General features: G+C 36.8%; 1 protein-coding gene across 2 annotated transcripts in view; it reads left to right on the top strand.

The window, feature by feature from the left end:
* The window catches only part of kank1 (KN motif and ankyrin repeat domains 1), a 122288-nt gene that overhangs the window by 34246 nt on the left and 60331 nt on the right, over positions 1–27711 (top strand). The window contains exon 1 of one of the 2 annotated variants that reach the window (XM_008103320.3): positions 22904–22992. The exons of the other annotated variant lie outside the window; for it this stretch is intronic. The gene's annotated coding sequence lies outside the window, so the exon portion shown is untranslated. Of the gene's footprint in view, positions 1–22903; positions 22993–27711 lie in introns of those variants that run through there. 2 annotated transcript variants of the gene reach the window in all.

The raw sequence follows: 27711 nt of genomic DNA, 5'->3' as shown, positions 1-27711 counted from the left end.
TGTAGAAGAGGCCCTAGATGGAGGAAGCTGTCATTTTGGTAGCAGGAAATGAACACATTATGAATATACACATATACACTAGTCATGTGCATTTATATGGAATTTGTTTTGTTTTGTTTCATTGGTTTTGTCTTGTTTTCGTATTTATCCCCGCTTCCGAAAATGGGGTGCCTATACGAACGGGATTTTAGTCTCACGTACGAAAAAATGAAAAAGCAAAAGCAAAAGACTGTGCAGCTTTCTCTTTCGTGTCACCTTTTGTTTCATCTGAAAATGCTATCTTTCGTACCATGCAATCCGAAGGGGCGGTATGAAACAAATACCACACACATCTCTAATATAGACACATTTGTCTGGTTCACTCTTAGTATCTACTCAGTCTTAGAATGGCTGTCTCCTTTCTTTCTTTCTCATTTCTCAGTTTTCTACTAGAAAAATTCATGCAGATCACAGGATAGCTCCATCTTCTCAGGATTCAGCATAAAGTCTTGGATATAAGTAACTTTCCTCGCTTTTATTTCTCAGGAGCTATCATAATATTTAAAGGTCTACTTCTGGGTGGTCATGGTGGGGACATGAAAGAAGCCTCCCAGCAGAATGGTAACTCATCCGGGCCTCCCCTGGGTAACGTCTCTGTAGACAGCCAATTCTCTCACACCAGAAGCAACTTGCAATATGTTCTCAAGTCGCTTTGGATACTATTAAAATAATGGTGGTATAAGTTGCAATGATGCTTCCACAAAATGGAACAAGTATGGAGGGTTACATATTTACATTACCGACTGAAGTGAATTGTTACCGTTTCTCATGAGGGCCCTCTTGGTCAGTTTGTCACATCTCTTTTCTGAATCCCAGCCAGCATCACACTACGCTTCTTGCCCTTAGGCAACATCTTCCCTCCTGTCTTTGTCACTTAGTGATTGTTATGAATGAACTTGTCACCTTATTACCATACCCACAAGTTTTGCATTTCACAGGCTGCCACACACATAGTCTGGCTATAAAGATCTGTTCCTATGCATCTGCAGAAGTAGACATAGTCTATGAAAGTTTATGCTACCAACTTCTTTCTCTCAATCAGTCTCAAAGGTGCTACAAGATCCCTTTCCATACTAATATCCCAGACTAACTCAGTTATGTCTTTGAATATTAGTTTCTGCTACTCATTAACTGCTATCAATAAGCATTCAAGTTAAAAAAAATCCTTGAATGGGTCTTCTGGAGAGGTAGTTCAAATGCAAAGATGCTCTCAGATCTGTATCAGCAGGAGTTGGATTGTATAAAAATGGCAATTTGTGTCTTTGAATGAACAAAGGTAGTAAGAGGCTTTATCTTGTAGCTGAAATAAAATAAAATGTTTCTGTGTATAGTCTTTTGGAAATGCTAGTGCTTCCTCCTTGTATCCACATTCCCAATACATTCTTGAATTTACAGTGGAAGCAGGAAACTATGGATAAAAGTAAACCCTGTTGAAATGAACAACTTCCACCAAAAATTACCAGAGTCACCCTGGAGTATTCTAGACAATTAAAGTGAGGTATTCTCTTCAGATATCATCTCTAGAAATTTCCCAGATCCCAAAGTGACTTTGTGGTAACTTTCAGCAAGAGCATACCATAGAATTGCCTCGAGGACCTAAAAAATTCTTAGAGTGGACATATCTTATCAGATGTGGGTACGTGAAACCTTGGGTATTGGTCCTGCAGGTATAGGGGTTGAATTGTAATAATGAATTACCTTTAGAAATGATTTGCTACCTGTTGCTGTTTTTAAAATAATGACATTCAAAACTGCATAATCCCGTAAAAGGAGAAAAATGCATGATTCTTCCATGAATATTAAAAATTGTTATTGTTATGAAAAACAATTGTTTTTATATTGTGTATTCACTTGTTAAATAATGCAAACTTAAATGGACCGCATATGTAGAAATGTGTGGCCTCCCTGCAATGGCTTTGTTTCTGCTGCTGTGCCTCAAGGATCTACCTGGGATAAAGTATTCACATTTTAGCATTTCATAGCTGGCTGACTTTTAATATAAGTCACAAAGCAATTAAACTGGTTGTGTCGTTTCTGTCAGGAATAGCCCTTTCCACAGTTAGCTAATATGATTGACAGAGGCTTGCTGGAGATTTACATTAAGAATAACTCATTCTTCAGAACTTTTTTTTCTTTTTTCTCCTAGGAGTTATGAGGGTAAATCAAATATAGTGGCTATGTATGATTAAAATGCAGAAGTTATGATTTCTTATTGACTTTGTAAATCTCTTAACGGATTTACCCTTACCTAAACAATTCTCTTGATAGACTATTAAGGTATAGAGTGTTAAATAAAGTATGAAAGGCTTTGATGTACATTTATTTCAACAAAGACTTTCAACTCAATAGAAATGCATATGAAGGAAATGTAAGACAATTTAGGAGAAATGAAGCATATGGTAATTATTTTTCCTTCCCATTCCTTAGTTCCAGCCTTTTCTTTGGTGCAGGTAACTTTGTTTTAGAGGAAGAAATGGAAAATAAATCCATCTCTGTTTCAACAAATGCCAGAAATTACTGAAATACCTGCCTTTGCTTCCAAGAGTTATGAAACTTAAGGCACTTTTCTTAATTTCTAAATAATAAATCTCTTTGCTTTTAGCTGGTTCTTGACCAATTCTAACCTGATAAATTTTAATTAACCTATTCATATCACTTTTCACTATTCCAAGAAAACTCTGTCAAATTCATGGAGTTATATTAAGTTGATAGGTGACTTGAAGGCACGTAAACACATGCACACTAATTAGAATAGATTTTTCTAAAACTAAAAAATGACTATACTTCTTTAAAAGCATGTACTTGCATTGAATACAACTGTTTAGAAATGCAGGAGAGATGGGGACAGGAAATGCGGAAAGGGGATTAGAACCTGGCACTTGACTTTGAAAAATGTTTGGGTAAAGATAAGAGTTAAGAATTAATTAGTAAGGCTTTTCTTTCTTCTATTTCCTGGATGATGGATGATTGGTCATGAGTTAACCATATGAAGGGCTCTTAAAGTAAATAATTGGAAAGCTACAATCTGGCATGACTCAAAACTTGTAAAAAATGTAATTTGGAATCTATTGTTTGGTATTGCCATTACACAGAATGGCAATACAAGGTAAATTTCCCTTTCTCACAATTGCTTATGTACTTAGTTTGAAATAAATATATAATATGCCATTTTATAACTCTAAAAGTAGGAATCGATCTGTGATTTCTACTTTAATTAGCATTCTGTGAATTCCAGAAACAATATTTTTTGTAATTTAGCTGTAGTGAAAATGTGCTATTAAGAGTCTTGATGAAAGTGCTAATTATTGTGTCACCTCATGCCCATTCACACCTAGCTGAACATTTCCTATTCCATTATGAACTATTCCTAATCTTAATACAGTAATAGTCTCTTGTTAATAGATAAGACATTTCTGTGCACCTTTGCAAATCAAACAGTTTGTGGAGAAAACAACATTTGGGAATCCACAGTCTTAACTGGTCACTTTAGCTTCCTGTTACACCCTAACACAAGGCAGTTTGGCCAATGTGTTGTGGAAGGTTTTCATGGCTGGACTCACTGGGTTGCTGTGAGTTTTCCGGGCTGTATGGCAATGTTCCAGAAGCATTCTCTTTTGACGTTTCACCAATATTTGTAGCATTTGACTGTTCATCTGTCACAGAAGAAGAAAATGAAATGCATGCATGCCTCAGGGTTGCTTTACAAATTGAGGTGTTTGAACAGGGAGGAGTCTGGGAAACGAGCAAACCTTTTCCCCTCCTCCTATTTGGATTTTAAGGTGCTTGCCTGGTTCATTCTCTCTAGATGCGTCCTGATTGAGACAGATCAGGTAAACATAGATTTAAATGTTTTTGAAACAATATAATTGCTATCTGATAAGGGGTTTGTATTGTAATATAAAATGTCTGAAGGCAGAAGAAAAATGGCATCATGTTTTTTTGTTTTTTTTAATTTGGAGAGCTTGGGGTTTTTTGGGGGGTTTTCATAAGTGGCAACAGTGATGTACTTTGGGAAGTCTCTCCAAATGAGATTCCAGCTGTCCTAGGAAATTTTCCTTCAAAATGTGAGACGCTAAAAAATGTTCACACCTAGAATTCTTACATTTGCAGTTTACCTTCCCCCCTTTACTTTGGATACTTATATTTTGTTTTAAAATTGTCAAGTGAAGTTTTATGTTACTGTACTTCTAGAAGTTTGGTGACTGAAGGAAAATGTATTTAGGGGAGCAGAATTCATGTTTGGGGGACATTTCTCCCCTCCCAGCTGCACTTATTACTGGCAAACTCATTTCTTCATACATAACTAAGACTACAACATTTTCTTTACACTTTTTAATTGTAAATGTCCAAGGAGAATGGGCACAATGGTACAAGGTTTTGTTGTTGTTCTTGGTCATTAATTAACTGATAGGCATATTGCATTCAGAGACTGCAGTCTTGAGATTATTTAAAAAATTAATCTAAATTAACTTTTTCCAAGTTAAAAAGTTTAAGGATTATGGGACTATTTTATGTATAGTAGAATACAAATATTAATTCGCAGGACATACGAGAATTTCATCTCTCCCCCCACTCCCAGTCATCCATATATTGTCAAAGGCTTTCATGGCCAGAATCACTGGGTTGCTATGAGTTTTTGCAGGCTATATAGCCATATTCCAGAAGCATTCTCTTCTGATGTTTCGCCTACATCTATGGCAGGCATGCTCAGAGGTTGTGAGGTCTGTTGGAAACTAGGCTAGTGATGAGGACCTCACAACCACTGTGGATGCCTGCCATAGATGTGGGTGAAACATCAGGAGAGAATGCTTCTGGAACATGGCCATACAGCCTGGAAAACTCACAGCAACCCATCCATATATTATTTTTTATGATTAAATCCAGAAGAAAAGGATTTAAAAATAATTAATTGGTTTTATAACATAAAACTGACTGAGGAAAATATTAGGGAGAGGTGATGGGAAATTGTAGGGTGGAGGAGCAGTTTAGAAAAACTAAGTCTGGGAAAATTGTTCTTGATGCATTGCCACAGGATTTTCCGTATTGTCGTTGGCAAAAACGTAATTGGTTTTTATCTTTTGTGACAGTATCTTAATGAGCTACATGAAAGATGTGGCAAATTTCACAGTTCTGTAGGCAGTCATGCATTTCCAAATATTGTTTTGCTGTTGGTGCTGCCTCAATTTTAAATATGTTTCAGTGTGTGTTCTGTCTTTACCTTGTTTTTCTGCCTCAAGGCTTTTTTGTTCAGAAGAGAAAAGATGCTTGCAAAATATATGAGCAGTTTTTGTTGTGTCTCTTCATGTAGTTTCCCACTTATGCTGACCTAAGTGACAGGTTTTCTGGGGCTGAGAGAGTGTGACTTGCCCAGCACACGTTTTTCATAGCCAAGTGGGCATTTGAACCTGGTCTCCAGAGTTATAATCCAATACTCAAACCCTACTACACAAGGAGTAGGAGTTCCCAGTGGTGCGTCGGATTAAACTGCTGAGCTGCTGAACTTGCTGACCGAAAGGTTGGTGGTTCGAATCCGAGGAGCAGGGTGAGCTCTTGCTGCTAGCCCCATCTTCTGCCAACCTAGTAGTTCGAAAACATGCTAATGTGAGTAGATGAATAGGTATAGCTCCAGTGGGAAGGTGACCTTGGAGGTGTCTATGGACAACTTCGGCTCTTTGGCTTAGAAATGGAGATGAGCACCAGCCTCCAGAGTCGGACACGACTGGGCTTACTGTCAGGGGAAAACCTTTACCTTCTACGTACTACACAAGGATATAGAAATATACCCTTTCTTGTTGCTTGGAGTCATTCAGTAAAAATGACTGACATCCCAGGTAGGATTTCATAGCAGGACGCCAAGCTTCTGTTCTTTTGGGACAGAAGGAGCTGTTGCTCTTGTGGTCTTTCCTTTTTCCTCCCCGTTGTCCGCCCCCCTTTTTTGTAACATGTCTATTATACTGTGAATCTGCATGCCGAAATATTTTGCATTGGGTAAGTGTATAATAATAGTAATTGGTTTAGATTAAAGTTTGTGAAAGTTATTTTTGACTATCTTCCCCAGAATTCCCCAACTAAGGAGACTGTATTCTCAAAAGAGTAATTTATCCAAGTTTAGGTGTAGAACAGACCAAGAAAAGTATTCTGCAGAGGAAAAAAAACCTTAAGTAGCCTGAGGATTGACCTTTTAAAAAGGATAGTTTCTTACATAGATCACCTTCCAAAAGATAGCTGCTTAAAAGGGGGATTCATGAGTATTCTCAGTATGGGAGAGAAAGAGGTGATCTCTATGTGCAGTGCAGCCAACATCATGCTGAATTAGATAGATGTCCATAAAGGAAGATTTTCCATTCTTTTACAGGAGATTAGAAAGCTCCTAGCCCAGGCATTGTTAGGAATTGTGGGAGTTGAAGTCCAAAACACCCAGACGGCCGAAGTTTGTCCATGCCTGCCCTAGCCTCATATCACAGTGTTGTGAATTTAAGCTTAAAGAATTATTTGTCCAGTCCAACATAATGAGCCACATACTTGATAACATGTTTGAACTTGGGATTTCTATATTTAGCTCTTCAACCAAACTAAGGCACACGTCTTCATCTTTAAAAGTTTGCTGTTTACAGAACATATGAAGTTCTTAAATTATTGCGCATATTTCTTGAAGACAAAGTGATTTGGCTTTTCTTCTTCTTCTTGGTAGTTCCTCTTGAATAACTAGCTCATGGCCAATTCATTCTATGACATGTAAGGAAGCCTTACACATTGCATTTTTTAAAGGAATTTATGATTTTATGAAAAGTTGTGATTGGTCAGGTTTTCCAAACATTTGTTGATGAATAGCAAGTAACATGTTCCTTTCACTTAAATGATTTGTTAGAAACAATTAGAAAGTCGAATTAATGATGTAAATATCTAGATAAGTTGTCCAAGCACCAACCTAAATATTAAAATGGTATTTGGAACTACAATCCACAAAAAGAGTTAGAAACTAGTCTAACTGATAACACTTTCAGAAACTCTTTCCTGTCTTTGGTGAATGTTTAAGAATTTATTCTGCTGTGTTGCATGGAACAGAAGAGAAAATTAAACCTTTTGGTAGGTATAATATGCTAAAGTTTTTGCAGAGCTCCATTAATTGTGTGGAGTTCAGTGACCTTCAGTAAATTCATTTAAAATCATCCTGGTTTTTTGGAGGGGAACAGAATAACCCAGGCAGTTCAAATTGTCAGTTTGGGGTAAAAAGAGTAGTCCAGCAGTGAATGCCTTATTGTTTGGGGCATTATGCTGATAGCTTCCACATGCTTTGTGAAGTTGTATTTTCAAGTGAGTGTCTGCTTAGTCTTAACAACCTGTTCAACTTCCATTTCCTGCTTTCCCACATCCTACTCTTCCCATTCAGAAGCACCCATGCACACATACAGCCTTCCCCCATTATTTTGCATGGCAGCCTTTTAACATACAAAAGGGGCCCCAAGAGGGAAAAGTCCCAATTTAACATAAGGAAGAGAAGGTGAAGGTGAGCTACTTGTTCAGTGGAAGATGTGTGTGTGAGGGAGACCCTTCAAGTTGCTTTTCAGCTTATACGTAGCAGCCCCATTAATTGCATAGGGCTTTCTTAGGCAAGGAAGTAACTGGATGCCCTGGTGGTCTCTTCCAACTGTCTGATTTGTTTTATTTATGTCCACTGTATCCAAAAGTGTTCTGCTTATTTCACAAACATTAAAACAAAAATGGAATCCAAAGAGCAACAGCTTGAAAAAGCACAATTAAAATTTAGGATTTAGAAAGAGCAAGAAAATAAAATACCTATATGTATATGAATATGTATGTATAAAATATGACTTAAAAATGAAGCCAATCAAACTTTCCTAGGCAGATTTTAAACAAAACTATGAAGATAAAAACCTGTATTTCTCTCCACTCAATAAGAGATTGCTCTTTATAGTTTTCTAAATGGTAAAATGTGTTCTCTCTATAGAGCTATACATATTCAATCAGAAATCGAGAGGGTGGAATATAAAAATGTCACTGATCGATTCAGTGCTTCATTCCAATGTGTCTTCAGGAAGAGAAGGTAAAAACAGTATGCAAATAGTATTATATAGTTTTATAGGATGAATACAGTAAGGCTCTAATTGAAGAATATGAACAAATAAATGACATACTTGATGTGTGCTTAGAATATGCAAAGTTTAACCCAAATGCCTGTCAGAGCAGGATGGATGACTATTGAAAATGCAAAAGTGGAGACTTGTGACCAGTCTTATCTGTTCATTCATGTAGCATTTTAATGCTTAATATAGAAACAGGAATGTAGTTTTAATAAGGTGTATTGGTTCTTCAAAGTTGGAATTTCATATTAGGAGGCAGGTGCGATGATCAATGTCTAAATCAGACACGTTTTGCTTTGCCCGAAGGCATGTTGTGTAGGTATGATGGAAATGTGTGTGGAGGAAATTATCCAAGAGCCTCAGTCATTCTTGCTCTTCAGTAGATGAAAGAGAGGTGGAATTGGGATTTGGAAGAGACCACAAGGGCTATCCAGTCCATATACTTTCTCCCATACAGAAATATTCAATTAATGCATTCTTGACAGATGGCCATCCAGTCTGTTTTTAAAGCCTCCAAAAAAGGAGACTCCACTCCACTCTGAGATAGTGGAGATCATTGTTGAATAGCTCTTACCATCAGAATATTCTTCCTAATGGTTTCGTGAAATTTCTTTTCCTGTAGTTTGAATCCATTGCTCTCAGAATACAAGCTTGCTCCATCTTCAATATGACAATCTTTTAAATATTTAAACATGGCTATCATTCACCTCTTAACCTTCTCTTCTGCATGCTGAACATACACAGCTCCTTAAGCCACTCTTATGGCTTGGTTTTCACACCTTTTACTACTTTTGTCACGTTTCTCTGGACACATTTTGACTTGTACATACTGTTTTTGACTTGTGGTGCACAGAACTGAACACAGTATGCCAGGTCAGGTCTGGTCAAAGCAGAATAGAGTGTCACTATTACTTCCCTCAATCTGGACACTATATGTTGACTCATATTCAAGTTGTGATCTATTAAGACTCCTAGATCCCTTTCACGTGTACTGTTTTTAAGCCAGGTGTCACTCATCCTATATCTGTGCATTTCATTTTTTTCTGCTTGGGTATAGTACTGTACAATTCTCCCTGCTGACATTCATTTCGTTAATTTCAGCCCAATTCCATCATCAGTTGAGGTCATTTTGGATTTTGGTCCTGTCCTTTGGGGTATTATCTATCCTTCTTAATTTGGTGTCATCTGTAAATTCAATAAGCATGCCCTCTATTCTATCATCCAAATCATTGATAAGGATGTTGAATAGCACTGGGTCTAGGACAAAACCCTGGGACAGCACCCCACTAATCAAAACTCTGTCGGTCTCCTCACTATGGAAAGATTATCTTGCCAGAAGTCCTATGGCAACTTCTTAATGTGATGATTTTTAACATGAGTATGCAACTCATGTTTATGTTTGTTAAGTCAACTTAAATGTATTGTGAAGCACTCTAAAAACTCTTCATTATCAATTTATATAGTCCTCAAAGGCGATAGATATGTATTTACATGTTGGCAAATAAATGTGTCTTGAATTTGGTAAGTTTAGCAACTTTAAAAACTTCTTAATAATTTATTCTTCTTTCTCTTTGAATTGCTTGTTTTGCTACTTGGATTTTTTAAACATAAGCAGGCATGCAAACACAATTGGCAGAGTGATTCAAATTGATCTGCTGCTTTTTTTTTTAAGTGATGAATGAACTTTCACTATCATTCTATGATTTAAACCAGGATCCTTTTTAAGCAGAGGGCAGGGGCTGGGTAAATAACTTTGGAGGGCTGCGCCCCGCTCATGGGCCTTAGTTTGGGGATCCCTGATTTAAACTGTAGTCCCAAAGCTAGTGTAACCATCCAATATAACTTGCAACTTCTGAAACTGAATATGACTGCCAATCTAGGTAGGATTGCTGGGTCCAAATTCCTGATGTTTGTTCTTAATACAAAAATGTGTTTTTACATTTGTGAGAGAATTAAATTTAACTGTACTTTCTAAAATAGAAGTTAGGAGACAAAGCTTCCAGTCCAGTGGTTAGGCAAATAAGCATGCATTTTTCATTGTTTGTTCAACATGTATAGGTATTTGGCTCATTACATATGCTACTACGCCCACTGTGCCTAATTAGTGAATATTCCCTTGAGGTGTTCCATGTGCGTGCCTTAATTTTCTTGTCATAAATTATCTAACATCCGCCCCAAAATGTCTGTTGGGTGGAGCATCACCTGGCCATAAAACCTGAAGAGTCATAAACCATTCAAAGTATTATGAAATTGAGATGTTTACTTCTAATCTAAATTTACTTTCAAAATTGCTTGGAATCTTTTGGTATATTCTGAGAGCTGTGCTGGGTCTAGATCTACAATACAATATTTAAAGTAAGTTCCATCAAAACTATCAGAACTTTGGAATTATTCTTGGTAGAATCAAAATAAGAGGCAAGTTATATAGCATTTTGTGATAAACGGAATTGTAGATTTCATTGTGATGACTTGTTTTAGGCAAACCTTTAAAACGGATGCTAAAAAGGGCACCTACCTCAAAGGCTCTCACATACTGTTGTTTCTGCAGAGGTGTATGTGCATTAATAAAAATACTAAAATAGATTTGACTGTCACCCAGGAAGGTGGCTTTTTCTAAATTTGATCTGTATTACAGTATTTGAAGCTCAATATTTGGTTTTCATTCTTTTATCATTGTATAACTATCTAGGCTATCCCAGGAAACAAACACCTCTTAAGTGAGGCTGGAAATAGACATAAGGAGAAATGCATGTTTCCCATCAAAAGATCAAATCTGTTGTCTTGTGCCTCCACTGATTATGGGGAGCAAAGCATTTGTTGCAATTGCCCTGAGGTTTACCTGTTTTGTGTAGTTAGCTGCCACTTGTGGAGGCAGAGTAATGCTTGGTGTGTTCATATAGTATGTGTTGTACTATTAACTTCAGATGTGGATTTGTTTGGTTTAGATGTGCAAATCACACCTCGTTCGCCCTCAATAAGCAAGTAACTATAGCCAGATCATTGTGGTAGCCATGTGTTGTTTGAGCTTTCGAAATTGTTGATTAACATAGCTTATTATATAATATGTGGGGGTGATCAGATTCGATGACTGAATTATTTTAATATGTATATATTGCCATATAAATGTGTTGTATTTAAACAGCAGAAGAACATACTTAATACAGTAGAGTCTCACTTATCCAACACTCGCTTATCCAACATTCTGGATTATCCAACACATTTTTTTAATTGATGTTTTCAATAAATTGTGATATTTTGGTGCTAAATTCGTAAATACAGTAATTACTACATAACATTATTTCGCATTGAACTACCTTTTCTGTCAAATTTGTTGTATAACATGATGTTTGGGTGCTTAATTTGTAAAATCATAACCTGATTTGATGTTTAATACGCTTTTCCTTAATCCCTCCTTATTATCCAACTTATTTGCTTATCCAACGTTCTGCTGGCCCATTTATGTTGGATAAGTGAGACTCTACTGTATATGTATTACCATGTGTTTCATTCTGGATTGAACCACACCTCTTGTGCTATCAGTTGCACTTTGCCTTGGCTTTATGCTATTTTTATCATATGAGTCCTATTCCGGCCATACTACCATCTTGCCTGTTTTATATATTGTATATATTACACCCATTCATTGTAGAACCACTCTATGGATCTGCAATTATTCTTACTAGGTATTATATTGTTTTAAAATGTTGGAATTTTAAACATGTTTGTTAATTGCTATTATATTGGCTCTTGTATTTTGTATTTCGTATATGTATTGAATGTTTTTCTGATGTGTAAACTGCTCTGAGTCCTTATCGGAGATAGAGCGGTATATAAATAAGATTTTGGTGTTGTTGTTGTTGTTGTTGTTGTTTTTATAATCGAACCCCCTCATTTTCTTTTCAGAGTAGATCCAACTTTCATATACAGTAGAGTCTCACTTATCCAACATAAACGGGCCGACAGAACGTTGGATAAGTAAATATGTTGGATAATAAGGAGGGATTAAGGAAAAGCCTATTAAACATAAAATTAGGTTATGATTTTATAAATTAAGTACCAAAACATCATGTTATACAACAAATTTGACAGAAAAGGCAGTTCAATATGCAGTAATGCTATGTAGTAATTACTGTATTTACGAATTTAGCACCAAAATATCACGATGTATTGAAAACATTGACCATAAAAATACGTTGGATAATCCAGCACGTTGGATAAGTGAGTGTTGGATAAGTGAGACTCTACTGTGCTTAATTTTTAACAGATGAACTCATGCTTGATACTTGGGAGTTTTATCATTTATAATTTTCTTACAACACAAATCTACATCTGTGTATTAGGAAAGTGAAACCTATTAAGTTTGCTGGAACTAATGCATAGTAAGAGTTTTGGAATTTCAGCCTTATATGTTTAGCCTTATTCAGAGATGTTGACTTGATGCCTTGTGGTGTTACCCTGGTATGGCTTCTGTCTTCCTGTGGCAGTCCATTTAGAATAACATTTGCCTCTTTCACAGAATTACTCAGTGTATTTATTCATCTGTTTTACTGATCAACAGCATGCCATTTGGGAATGTGTGTGTTTTTGTTGTCATGCCATCTTTATAAGTGAAACAAAAGGGGTAATGCTTTTTGTTTTTATCCCCCCCCCCCCTTTAACACACACATACTTATATGGTGCTGACAAAAAATCCATAATTTCTGAAACTTTTGAATTTCTCAATATGTGTGTTTATTTTATTTGGGCTTGTTGCCATGAAGTAACTCATCCACTTGTACAAGCAGTTCTTCCCAAATCATAACTTGTCTTAGGGCACACCCCAAGGGGTTGATGTCTCCATAATTAATCATATTTCATCAAAATATTTGTGTATGTGTATCGAAACAAGAGGCAGTACACTAGTTTTCACAATTTGTAAGCTACAATGAAATCAATGGGGTCAGAATACAATTGTCTGCCCTGCAGAATTATTACTACATGTTGTTCGTTTAAAACAATTTGTGCACCCACAAGAGGGCATAACTGAGATGGGTTGTTGTAGCTGATCATATATGTTATTTTTATCCTCATGGAATTTGTTTATTATTTGATCTATGAATAGGCTAATAATAGTGCGCAGTTACCATATTAAATTGTTTGTTTTGTTTGGGGATAAGATAATGTCAAATTTATAGCCTGAATTGGAAAATAGTGCTTAAAACAATAAATGAAGCACTGCACTTTGTGTTCTGAACAGTACTAAAGCAAAGGAATTTTCCGTTTCCTCCTTTTAACAACAATCATACTACCGTGACTAAAACAGGGCTTTATGGGATGCTTGGACGTGGGCTACTGTGCCATGGTGGTAACTCCGGCATTTGTTATGGTCTGTGAAAAGTTGCTGTCTGTGAACTTACCATTAGCACAGAACTTTTCATTAGCACAGGTGAGTTCTATGTTGATCAACATGGCTTTTCTATTGAATTATGCAAATGATGGTTTTTTTTATCATGTCAGAAGCCAATTGGGGTTACAGTTTTAATGATTTTTTTTCCAAAAAGCAGAAAGTTAGAAACATGAGAGAAGCCTCCTCGCAGGATCTTAACACATCTTGCCGTCCCCCAGGCAACTTCTTTGCAGACATGCTGATTCTCTCACACCAGAAGTGACTTGTAGGGGATGATGTTTGCAGAAGAAGCATGAGATTTGCCACAGAGCCTATTATCACTGCATGCAGTCTGCACAAACATTTGTGAAGCAGTGTTAACAGCTGTTTTCTTTCTGCTCCAACCTGTTGTTGTTTTTACTACTGGCAAACTAATTATCTGCTAAAAAATAGTTTCTGCTTAGTTCCACCCACCAAATACTTACAAAAAAACCACCCCTGTTTTTAACCTTGCAAGCCACTCAAGTTTTAGTTCTGGCAGATCTTTTGGAGGGGAAATTCCAGAGCTCAAGGACAACTATTAGGAATTCCTCTTTGAGCCCTTGCTAATCTTTTTCCCAGCACTTTGAAGAGGCTGTTTTTGATGGGCTATTGCCTCTACGTTGTACTGGTTTGTGGGTTGGAAAGCATCTTTGCAGTTATAATGTAAACTGTCTCCATCCTGTTAAACAGATATGCTATCGTGGTTCAAGATGTATAGGCTCTTGAAGCGATTGAATTGAAAATGGCAACTCTCTTATCTGTATGTATACTCTTGAAGATGTAGGGTCAAACTATGGAGTTAGTGTACTGTATTTATAACCTTAATAACAAGTGAGCAATTGAAACTACCCCCCCCAAGTGCAAGAAAGTACAAGTTTACAAAGTAAATGTATACTTTGTATAATGTATACTTTGTATATAGTATACATATGTATAATGAACTTGTTTTAAAAAAAATGTAATTAGGACTTTAAATGTATTGGACTTAAGTTTAAATGTTGATGGATTGCATGGGCTCAGCTTGGATATCACACAATGTTATGGTTGGGAGAACTTAATATATTTTATTGTAAAACCAGTATTGAAACTGCTTTAAAGTTAGTTTGCATTCATTGTAATTCAACATATCAACATTGACAAACCATTGTTACATCCATTGCACCATTTATAAGCAAAACTGGTAAGCTGACATGAATAAAAAGTAAACCGCTTTAAGTTATGCTGTCTGTGCAAATCTACAAACTCAGCATGTGGTTTTAGTTACATAAATTCTTGGTTTAAAAGTTTGAAGTGAGCCACAATTCCCTAGACAATTTCCTAATGAAATTCCCTCCTTTTTTCTTCCGATGCTCTGTGTAACTGTCTACACCTGCATTATCTTATAATAGGCACAACAAGAGGCATTTTGTCTTCAGATTAATCATAATTACTGATGTAAGACATAATGATAGTCTGAGTTTTACATTTGCCATCCCATGCGGGTGCGGCTGCATGTTTTTCCTGTTGCCAGGCATCTGTTGGAAGAGTTACATTTGGTTCCCAGGCGCACCTTTTCATTTTTAATTCAAGCTTACAAAAAAATTATGTAGATTTAAGATTTAAAAATTGCTATTTGGTTTTTTCTAATGCAGATATTTAAGCAAACAATTTTTAAGGATTGATTGTGGATAAAAAGAGCATGCAGTGATAGAAATTAATAAAATAGGAAAGTCATACTTTATGTTTTTAAAAATTGTATAGTTCACTAGATGGCAGTATAGATACTTTAAAGCTCATTTTAAATACAAGAAGATAAAAAGTGGTAACATTTTTCAATAATATTCTAAGTGAGTAGGTGTCTTAAAATTCTCTTTAAACTGGAGATAGGTGCTTAATCCCTTTCCAGAAATAATCAAAAGACACATTTTTAGGATCACTTCTTATGTTATAAAATGTGTAACCAATATATTTATTGTAAGTTTTGGTCTGCATGTTTGGACATACTATGCATATTGGGAAATTGGTTCATAAATAATCCCCAGTCTGGAAAACATGGCTGCTGTACATTTCCAATTCGTTCCTACTCTTGCTTATTTCCTTTAATTGCACAAAAAGTTTTCCTTCGTTTCTTAATTTCAAGTGTCCTGTGAAGTCTAAATCAGGAAACTATGGTTGTAAACAGTTCCTTAGTCCACATTTGATTTTTGCACTGATTATCTAGTTTTTGGGAGGCTCATAAGTTGACCTGATTAGAGATCATGGGATACTTTGACTTAAGAAGAAAAAAAACCCATCTTCAGCTAAAAGAGAAAAAAAATTAAAAGTTGGATGTAGATGACATGGTTGAGGCATGGATTTCTAAGGTCCCAAGGAGGGTTAGTGAAGCCACTTGCTCAAAATCCTAGAAGCTGCCCTGGTTGGTTGGTTAGTTTATTCTCTATCTACTTTGACCAGAATGCTGCTCCAGTATCCCCAGTCACAAACTTCTCATCCCACCTAACTTCTGTTTTCTCATTTGAGTTCTTGTTTAAACTGTGATTAGACCTGTGGGAAGAGCTACGTGCTTAAGAGCAGGCATGAGCAAACTCCGGCCCTCCAGCTTAGGAATTATGTGTGTTGAAGTCCAAAACACCTGGAGGGCCAAAGTTTGCCATGCCTGTTTTAGAGTTTCTCTTCCTTTCAGTGTTATGGTGACATGCCCATTACCTCATGTGGAACAGCATAGGAAATATTTTTACTTTCCATTATTTGGAATGGGAGCCCCCAATGGCACAGTGGGTTAAACCACTGAGCTGGTGAACTTGCTGATCAAAAGGTCAGCGATTCGAATTCGGGGAGCAGGGTGAGCTCCCGTTGTTAGCCCAAATTTTTGGCTACCTAGCAGTTCAAAACATGCAAATGTGAGTAGATAAATAGGTACTGCAAAAAGGTAATAGTGCTCCATAAAATCATACCCGCCACATGACATTGGAGGCATTTACAGACAACGGTGGCTCTTTGGCTTAGAAATGGAGATGAGCACCAACCCCCAGAGTCAGACATGACTAAATGTCAGGGGAAAACCTTTATCTTACTAGTTTGGAATGAGTATTTTATCCAAAAGGAGGTCTCTTCCAACTCTGTTACTTTATTATTCTATGAAATAAACATTTTCAACTAGAGGAAAGCTATGTACCAGCAGATAGTGCCATTCAGTATTGTAATTTGAAATGATCTTACATTTTACAAAGGATAAAAATGAAAGGACTTTCCTATAATGAGTTTTTTTTTGTGAATTGTGACATTTGGGAATTCACTATGATAGGTGGAGCCATAAGAACAAAACTGTTCCAACAGTAGCCAGTGAGGTCTGGCATATGACTGCAGCTAAACTAACATCTGGGAGAAATTTGCAAAATTCCTGTGGGTTACCGCAATCCTGCTATTCTTATGTTTGTTTTATGCATGTGTTTGTCCCTCTTATTTTTTAAAGAAGTGCTGCTGAATCTATTTTATTCATGAATGCAGATAAAATAAAACAAACGAGAACTTTCAACTTTATTGCAAATATTGGTATGCATATTTGAGTTTGGGTTTTACTACTGTTTCAGCATTTTTCTAGTTTTCAGCATAGACTTTTATCAGTCTTCGAGTGCTGAGGAAGCTTTAAGGCAAAATGATAGTTAGCAAGTCAGTATTTCTGCTGTGGTTTTACTACATAGCAAAATACTACTCCTGTTCTAGAGCAGAACATTTCAGGTTTTTTTTTAAGTTGGCAAATGATCCAGTTGTCCTATGTTATTAGTTGCCTATCTGTTCACTGGATAGCTCCTGATTCAACTTCATCCTGAAGTGTATTGTAATAACAGATGCTTCTTAGGGTACAGCAACACACTAGAATTAATGCACATTGACACTGTTTTAAATGCCATGGCCCAGTGCTATTGAATATTGGGATTTGTAGTTTGGTGAGACACTAATATTATTTGACAGAAAAGGTTAAAGACCTTTAAAGACTACAACTTCCAGGATTCCACAGCATTGAGCCATTGCAATTAAAGTGGTGTCAAACTACATTTATTCTACAGTGTAGATGCACCCTTTGTAATGATGTTATTGCTTTCTAGATTTCAAGGATTTGTGCATGTAACTGTTCATTTGTTTTTAAATAAAGTTAGTCTACTTTTCTCAAGCTTTCAGGTATTTCTTGCAGAACATGAATAAGTGATAGCTGATAGTAGAAAAGTTTCTTCAGCTTGTAGGTCATGACCTGAAACCAGGTTTAAAAAGAGTGAGCACTTGTCATTAAAATCTATAGTTCAATATTCTTCTCCCCAATATAAGATAACATTTCCAACACTCCTTGAGATGTACTCTAAATGAATGATGCATACAAAAATAAAAATTGATTAGTTAGAAGAAAAGTTCACTGTGTAGCAATTGATCCTTGTATTCACTATTGAGCATGTTAAATTTTACAAACTGGGAATTAATTAAAGCTTACCCCAAGCAGTTTGGATAGTAGTAAATGATAACCTCTGTACAGTATTGTAATGTGGAAAGAGGAGGACATGTCACTCTTTGTCCTAAATTATGTACAAAATGATTGTTATCTGAAGCCCCATGAACTTTGTTAGACCTGTTTTTATTAATAAGTCTTTTTCCAAGAATCATATCAGTCAGAAAACAAATGCATGCCTCCAATGATGTTCCTTGCCACTTGGTTATACAGGTGTGTGCTGAATTGCTTCTACATGTTGATGCTTGTATGTCTGAAAAAAATTGAATGTCTCTAAGTTTCCTTTCTAAATAACTTGTCATTCATCATCAAACCCTTGGTATTTCTTCCAAATTGGAAAAGATTCAAATTAAAATAAGATGTTCATTTGTACATGAGTAGATGTCATGGCATTTAGGGAAACAAGATGGAGGAAATAAGAATGAGACAACACTTTGACAAACAATATACATGTGTGTGTGTGTGTATATAATTCATAAATAATTTGAGCTTTTCTGCTTGCAAATAATGCATTTATTTGCATAGGAGTTTGTGATACTATCGAATATTTGGTTGTAATCCTGGAGTGGGAATCATGCAGCCTTAAGACATATTATTGAATTACAACCCCCCCCCCCAAGCATATCTCACTATAGATGAAATAAGACTGCTGGGACTTTTGCAGCCCAACATCTGGAGAACCTATGATTCATACTGCTGATGTTGGCTCCATGAGGTCTGCTTCTGACTGCTTCTGTGCCACATGTTTCTGTGTTTCGCCCTCCTTGGTGCATTAGGCTGCAGGTAGAATTCTTGAATTAAAAGAGTTGAAAGGGAACGTAAGGGCCACCAGATTCAACCTCCTGCTTTGCAGGAGCACACAATTAATGTACCCCTGAAATATGCTCATTCAGCCTTTGTTAAAAGACTTTTAAAAACAGAGAGTCTACAACCCTCTGAAACAAAACTACTGCAAGAAACATGCACTTAGTTTGTATGTACAAATTGCATCGAACCTTTAAAAAATCAATTTTCTTCCTGTAACCAGGAAACTGAAGAGGTAATATGATTTTGCTTTTGAAAAAGAGAGACATCTCTTTGTTTTCTTGTACAGGAAAGAGTGTGTTTCTGTGTATTGATATTTTCTAACATGTGACCTAGCAGGGGTCCCTAAAGCAATACAGTGTTTCCTCACTACTTCGCGGTTCGCTTTTTGCGGATTTGCTGTTTCGCGGTTTTTCAATAAACAATAAATATTATAAATCATAAAAATTTACAATTTATAGCCTAAGGAAGGGAGCAAGGAGAAAAAAGGAGCCCAACAGGCAACAAGAGGAGAAGAAGGCGATTTATCAACACACGATTGGTTGATAAAGACTTAAAATAGTGTATAACTACTAAAATAATGTATAAATATATAACATCCCTACTTCGTGGATTTTCACTTATTGCGGGGTAGTCCTGGAACCTAACCCCCACAATAAGTGAGGGAACACTGTACATGTATAGTCTTAAAAACACAAGCAGGCTGGATTTATCTCTTTTCTCTCCTTCTCTCTCAAATTGGAGCATTTGTCATCACCATAATTGGTAGGTCTTTTGTAAAGCTAATAACCACTGATGCCCAAGACATCTCACAATGATTAGCCCAGGAATAAATCATAACAGTTGCTGGGAAAATCCAGTTTGTCTCCTTTCAGGAGCCACACATACATATCATACTGTAACTTCCAGGATGCATATGTTGCATACAGGATGCATATGTTGTATTTGTTAGATACACCTGTTTTAAGAATGGATTTGTTTGGTTCCTTTTGTTACACTTGCACACACACAAGGAATAAACCATAAGTTCTGGACTGCGAAAGAGGGATTGTTGCTACCAAACAACAGGTTTTTTAAAGTACCGGTAAGTAACTATGCTAAAAAAAGTGTCTTATTTTATCTACAAATGTGAAAAAGAGAAGAGTCATATTTGGAAGTAGATTAGATAATAGAAAATATGAGTGGAATTCTGGTTCTGAATTGATAACAAAGTCCATGTGTAAAGATGATGTGGCTGTGGTTTATCAGTTGGCAGGTGTTGAGTGTTTCCAATCTCAGTGTTAAAGCACAGAAAACTGGGGTGTTCCTATATCCGGAATTTGCCTGGTTTAGCATCTGAAAGAAATGTGTTGGGAACTGGCATATGAGCTTTTGGAATTTGGTGTTTTTCTGATATTTTATGAGAAGTGTAGGATCCGTCCAAATTGATTTGTATTTGTTTGAAGAAAGTCAGTTGTGTATAATATTTAGCATAAGAGTATAATTTCATTCTGGGACAGTGTTGGGCTTAAGAGTAATGTAGCAAAAAAAGGGAAAGAGAAGGAAAAGGAGAAAAAGAAGGTGATTCTTTCGAGATACAAGCCAATGAAAATAAATTTCAAAATATTTGTGGTGATGACCTTTCTTTAAAGTTTTTTAAATATGGGAAAGAATGAAAACTGGTATATCAATAATGTCTTTGGTTAATTCAGGAAAGAGATAATATAAGTAGGTTAAATAATTGTATTTATTAATCTGGTTTAAATTATTCTAAAGTTCATTCAAAGCTTTAAAAAATAGAATAATAGAATATTCGAGTTGGAAGAGACCACATGGGCCATTTAGTCCAACCCCCTGCGATGCAGGAAAAGTACAATCAAAATAGAAGGAAGTAGATACAGCAATAAGATACCTAAGTAAAGTCAAATCTATGTGTCTTCAATGCATAGAAGTTTGGTGAGTGGGATGGGGAAAGTGGCAACTGGCTATTTTCTCCTATGCAAATCTGCTTGATACATGAAGCTTGAAGAACTTAGTTGGGGTTATTCAGGGTTAGTTAAAAGCAGAAGACTTGGCTGTTGACATGTTGCAACATGCAGTGATCAGAAATGTCAGCTTAAGGCTTCAAAATCATGAACATTGCTCTGTCATGAAGTCGCTCTGTCTGCATGGAATAAGCCAGAAAGTGTGGTTTGGTATTGGCTTCCAAATGAATTTGCAAACCATGTAACCATTGTTGCCAAGTTGGTGGTCATTCTTGTTGATTTACAACTATTTCCGTGGCTCTTCGGCATTAGACTTGGTATTGAATTAACGTAGGTGGGGTTTGACACAATTCCTGCTGTGTCAAAAATTATTGTAATTGGTAAAACACCTGTCAAGTATGTGTGGTGTCATTTGAAACCATATCCTCCATTGGTTTTGTCTCTTAGAACTAGATAAAGTAAATCTTTCAGCAAGCAGTTTCATGCGTCACTGCACTTTTGTCCTCCATTTTGGGAATTTCGTTTATCCTGTAGCAAAGACCATTTAAAGACCACAAAATAAAATGTTTGCCCACATCCATTGGCTAATAGTCAATAGATACAACCAGATAATTGTGGTTGGATCGCGTATAGTAGTCGTAGTATTGTAATGGAGTTTGTAATACACTTGTATAGCATATCTTCCTTTTGATATATTGGTTGAATACACAGAATAATTTATGTAAACAGGGCTTTGGCAGACTTTGCCAAAGTCATGTGAAATAGAGTTTCCAGACAGCCATTCTTCTACTGACATGTCCTGGGAAACTGTCTGAGAGTTAGTATAGTAAAAAAAATTATGGCGCAGGGAAGGGCTCTTTGCTATGCCCTGCAGGATGGCATTTTAAAATTAGGCACTGGCAACTAGTCTTGACATGAGTGACATTTGTATGGGAATACAGTGTGCTAGAAGAATGGGTTCCTCCTGTTACTGATATGTTTGTTCTAAGGCACATCGAAGCATGAGCTAGGGAGAGGCTATTTCATGTGGAGCTGAGAGGGAATACGGCAGTAATTCTAAAACATTTATCCTCCAGATATTTTGGACTTCAATTCCCAGAAGCCCTTGCTCTCTTGGTTAACAGTCAGGAATTCTGGGTGCCAAAGTCTATAACATCTAGATGTCCAAAGTTTGGGAAACACTGGAATAAGGTATGCATGGTTGATTCTCACTGTGTCTCATCACATCATCTTAAATGAGTATGAACTGTTGGCAATTACTTGCATCAGAGGTGAGCTACTGTATTTCTCAAGACACTGTTACATTAAACTTCCAATAACCACTCACATGTGTTGCTAGATCTAATGGATATTGCAGTCCAAATGTTTTTGATGGGTCATAGTAGTTCTTAACCCAGAACCAAAAAATAACTTTATCTGATTTAATCTTATGACATACTAAGTTGCTTTCGGTTGGCCATCTTTTCTGTTTTGTTTGAGACCAGCTAGTCTTAGGCTAGACATAGAATGAAGTGACGGACTTAGCAAATTCTAATTAGCCCATTCAGGGTCGAATTATAGATTAAATCTAAGAGCTAGTGAGAATTACAGTGCTGTGGAATAGTTTGGGGCATAGTTAATGGTATCTTGGATATGTGTGTTTCCGGATGGCAAACAAGATGCCATTTCTTTAAATTGATTAATTTTTCTTTTAATCTTCCAAGTTCTTCTAGATTGTTAATTTTATATTGATTTTTAAAAATAATGGAATAGCAAATAGTAGGCTAAAGCTAAAACATAACTCGTTAAACTTTTTCCTTTTTTTTTTTTTTTTGAAACCAAACATTACCAAGAAAACATTGTTTGAATAACGCTTGTACTTTGATCACCCCCTGATCAGACTAGTGACAAGATGGGAATGGAAAAATGTGAAATTTTCATTAGCATTGATCTTGTTCCATAGTTATCTACTGATCCATTCTTGGTTTTTCAAAAGTGAATGAATTCCAAGCACCTCATGAATATAGCTTGTTAGTGTCCCCTAATAGGCCAGCTTGCTTTAGCTATCATATGATATGAGATAACTTCTAGCTATACTTAGAAGAGGGTAGTCCTGTCGTTCTCAGCATTCAAGAGCTTTATTTTGGTGTGTTAACCTGCTGTCCTCCTCTTCTAACAAGTTTTTAAAAATCAATGCAACTTTTGGTGTAATGGCAACAGGTAAGAAACGAAATTTGTCCACAGCTGTTTGATCTTACCAATTTTTGAAAAACACAAACTTTAATTCTATAGGTAAATCTTCACCTGTTCAAAAGGTAAAGATTTACAATTATGTTCTACTGTTTTATACAAGCAAAAATATTAAGTGAACATAGATTGTTTGGGAATAAAATCTTTTTTTCTGGTTATGTGAGTACAGAATTTAAAAATAGATGTTGCTGAATTAATTTAAGGTACTAACATGGCTAATGTGAATAGAGAAGCATATAACATCACTCTAAGAATTAGCAAAAGAGAAAGCTGATTAGGAAAACTAATATACTTCTATTTTATCTACACCTTGCTTCCATTTAACTTCTGATATCTATATGTTGACAAGTACGTAGAAGGGAGTACTTCATTGACTAGGGCTTTCAATATGAGAATATGTGACAGAATTTCATATATTAAACACCCTGAGTAGAAACTTCTAAGATCCCTAAATGTGTATATTGCTTCATTCTTTATCACTGGGGTGACCATTTAGTCTTTTTACCCCATTTGCGAGGAAGGTTAATCTACCTGTGCTTGCTCAGTTACTCTTGGCAGTTGTTCCCTGGTTTAATAATAATTACACTGAACTAGGAGCTATAAAAAGTGTATGCATATGAATCTGTTCTGTCTTATCTATCTAATCTAATAAACAAATCCATAGGTATATTCCATCATAAATACTTGAGTGAAGAAATACTTTTTGTGTTGGCGTGAAATAACATTAAGGTTGACATCTTAGAACGCGTAACTAAATTGCAGATGGGGGATTCACACAATTTTTCATATGCATCCAGTATGGGTAGTGAATTTTCATTTTCTGAACTTAGTTAATTGCACAGTGTAAGGTGGTTGTGCATGGCGTTTTCTTTAGGACTGGGAATCAGAAACAAGCTTGACTTGGCTGGTTTTTTACCTATTTCAGTGGCTCTTTGTGGATTCATTCACCAGTGAACAAGCACAGCATCTTTTGTCTTCTTTCTGTGAGCTCCACCTAGAGAAAATACATTAATAATGTTTTTGTAATATAAATTGGAAAGAATCATATATCCAGACTCTGCAAGTTAACTGTTGACAGCAAAAATTGGCAGCAGTTCTCTGGATTTGGTCTTGGCCTGTAGAGCAGTGCAATTAAATCTGACCTTTAGAGCTGAACTTTGGTTAGGAATAGGTGTCTGATTATAGCTTGGAATGTACACAAATATACAGGGCACTCTCTGAATAGTATGTTAGCTAATATCAGCATAGAGCTGTAGCTTTAATTCTAAATCAGTTTTCCTGAATTTAATGTTTTTGGAGTTCTGGAACTGTATGATTGAAAAGGTATTTTGATCAGATTTTGGTATGTTTTGTTGTCACATGCAGAGACAATGTGTTACCTATAGTCAAGAGTTTTAAAATGATATTAATACACATTGATAATAAGCATAAGCAATTTGTTTGGTATAGGTTGTGCATCCCTTATGCAGAATTCCAAAATCAGAAGTATTCCAAAACCTGAAATTATCTATAAAGATGGCTGAGATAGTGATACTTTTTCTTTCTGATGGTTAGATGAACAATAAACCTTGTTTCATTCACAAAATTATTTATAATGTTGCATAAAATTACCTCCAGGCTGTGTGTATTAGGTATATATAAATGAAAGTAAAGTTTAGATTTGGGTCCCATTTCCAAAATATTGTATTATGTATATATATAGATATGCAAATACATGTTTTCTACAATTTAATAAAACCCAAAATCCAAAACACTTCTGCTCCACGGTTTTTTGGATAAGGAATACTCAACCTTATCCAAAAAATTTACAATCAAAATACTTCATGATCTAGAAGGTTGTCATTGGTCTGCAGAACTAGATACATTTTATTTTGTTTGCATTTTTTCAAGAACATTGTAATGTTGAACTTTGATTTCCACCTGATAAAAAAACGACCCTGTTCTGCAGAAGTGAAAAAAGTATACTTACTGATTACACAGCCCAGGAAAACAAAACAAAAGTTTATTGGTATCTTGGTTTTTAGGCCTGTTCCTGGGGTTATTTGGGGTGTAGATTCCAAAAATTGCATTGAATCAACTGCATCAGCGGTAGATAAAATTTCTATCGGTGAGCAGATGAAGACTGGTAGATGGTATATGTTATGTTTCTCAAAAACTAGCGCTGATAGGGGAAGGCTGGTCCCATTTTTGGAATCAGCAGGTCAAATATACAGTAGAGTCTGGATAAGCGAAAATATTGGATAAAAAGGTGGGTTTAAGGAAAAGCCTATTAAACATCAAATTACGTTATGATTTTACAAATTAAGCACCAAAACATGTTTTATAACAAGTCTGCCACTCATTTGGGAGCATGGCTGTTGTTCTGTCACGCACTGGGCCTGTAACTGATTGTCTATTATATAGGACGTACACTTTACACCCAGCAGGAAGCCAGGGTGCCTAAAGAAAGGTTGTTGAGGAATTTCCCTGAAAAGATGGCCTTTGAGTCTTTAAAGAAATAACAAAGTCTTTATTGACGAACAAATAATAAATCTTCAAAGGAGTCTTGTCCCCAAGGGACAGGCGATTGGCTTTGAATAACTGTGAAAACCCTCTTATAACCTCTCACAGGCTGTCTATTATCTGGGCCTAGCTGATCTGGGACCCACTGCCGACTCCAAATGTGTCTGGGTGTCGAGTGGACCTACCAGCCAAGGCTTACAGATGTTTCTGTGCTGCTGTTCTGTATCCCCGGACGGTCTATATCCCTAATGTTCTTGAAATATGAAGCTTTTTACGAGACGAGCTGGTCTACGTCCTATAGCTGAGCTTCATAAGTGAGACTAACTTAAAAATGGCTCCTTCCCTCCCAGAGCCCTGAACAAGGGGTGGAACCAAACTTAATGGTGATTGACAGGCGGCCTGTCCTATAATTGCAAACATTTGCAGAAAGAAAATAAAGTAGAAGGTTCTGGTACAGCTGTACCAGCACAGCTGTACTTGTGTTGTTGTTGGGCATGTTGGCCCACTACACGTTGTTGCCTAGAGAAACAGTTGTGGATCCAGGTGGGAGGCTGACTGCGTTGGATAATACAGAACGTTGGATAAGCGAAGGTTGGATAAGAGAGTTTCTACTGTACCCAGAAACATTTGATGCACCAAAATGTGTGTTGGCCAGTGTTATCTGTATTGTAAATGTTATTCATACTGCAAATCCCCAAACTTTATAGGATGGAATCATGTCCGTTCAAAAGTTGAAACTTAGTGCTATAAAATCAGTGGGTTTGAATGGCCCCATGTTCCCCAGTTATATCTAGCCTGCAGAGTGTTGCAGGGAGAGCATCTAGCTCTCCCACCCTCAGTTTTACACTATTGATTTATAACAGCATTTGGGCAAAGTACATCCCATGAATCCAGTGATCTTCTTTCTCTCTCTCTCTCTCTCTCTCTCTCTCCCAAATTCCTTCTAGGAGGCATGAGGGGATTTTTTGATATGTTGAGGAGAGCTTGGCCATGTTAGGTCCAAGAGAGAACTTTATCAAAAACAGGAAGTACATTCCAAACCTTAAATGAAGTTTTGAAAGGCCTTTCCTGGATTTAACTTGTTCCAGATAGCCTCTAGCACAGGCATGGGCGAACTTAGGCCTGCCAGGTGTTTTGAATTTCAACGCCCAGAAATCCCAGCCAGTTTACTGGATGTTAGGAATTGTGGGAGTTGAAGTCCAAAATACCTGCTCGTGTCTGTTCTGGAGACACGGCAGAAATATCTCCACAGATGTGTGGAAGTTTTGGAGAGGATTTTAAAATTTTCTTTACAGGAGGTTGCAGGCATAAAGGGTCTCTTGAAAGACCAAGGCAGCCCTCATGGCCACCCACAGTTGCTTTCCACTGCATTATAAAAATGGCATTAAAAGACATTCCCCATCTTTTTCCATTGCCTGGCTTAGTCTGGTTTTTAAGATATTTCACAATGTGTATTCTTTGTTTGGGGCTGTGGGTGTGCAGCGGGTTAAACCGCTAAACTGCTGAACTTGCTGTTTGGAAGGATGGTGGTTTGAATCTGTGGACAGGGTGAGCTCCCGTTGTTAGCCTCAGCTTCTGCCAATTATTATTATTAATTATGATTAAACTTTATTTGTACCCCGCTAGCATCTCCCGAAGGACTCGATGCGGCTTACAAAGGCCAAGGCCTCAACACACAATATAACAATACAAAACAAAGGCAAATTAAAGAATTAAAACAGTATAAACCACAAGCAATAGCAATACGCTAAAACACAATAGAACTGGGCCGGGCCAGAGTAATGGGTACAAGATTAAAAGTGCTGATGTGACAGGTGATATATAAGGCTTATAGGGCAAGTGCAGAGTGCGATATGCGATCTTAATTCTAATAAAATGCTTATGGGACTTGGTATTGGAGATTTCCTATTAATCTGGGAAGGCACATTGGAACAGCCAGGTCTTCAAGTTCTTTCTGAAGACTGCCAATGTAGGGGCCTGTCTGAGATCCTTGGGGAGGGTGTTCCAGAGTCGGGGGGCCACCACGGAGAAGGCCCTGTCTCGTGTCCCCACCAACCGCGCTTGCGACGCAGGCGGGATCACGAGCAGGGCCTCTCCAGATGACCGAAGTGAACGCGTGGCTAGCAGTTCGGAAACATACAAGTGTGGGTAGATCAATAGGTACCAATTTGGTGGGAAGGTAATGGA

The sequence above is a fragment of the Anolis carolinensis genome, chromosome 2 (genome assembly GCF_035594765.1).
Source record: "Anolis carolinensis isolate JA03-04 chromosome 2, rAnoCar3.1.pri, whole genome shotgun sequence".
Lineage (NCBI taxonomy): Eukaryota > Metazoa > Chordata > Lepidosauria > Squamata > Dactyloidae > Anolis > Anolis carolinensis.
This window is presented reverse-complemented; position numbering and strand designations above follow the sequence as displayed.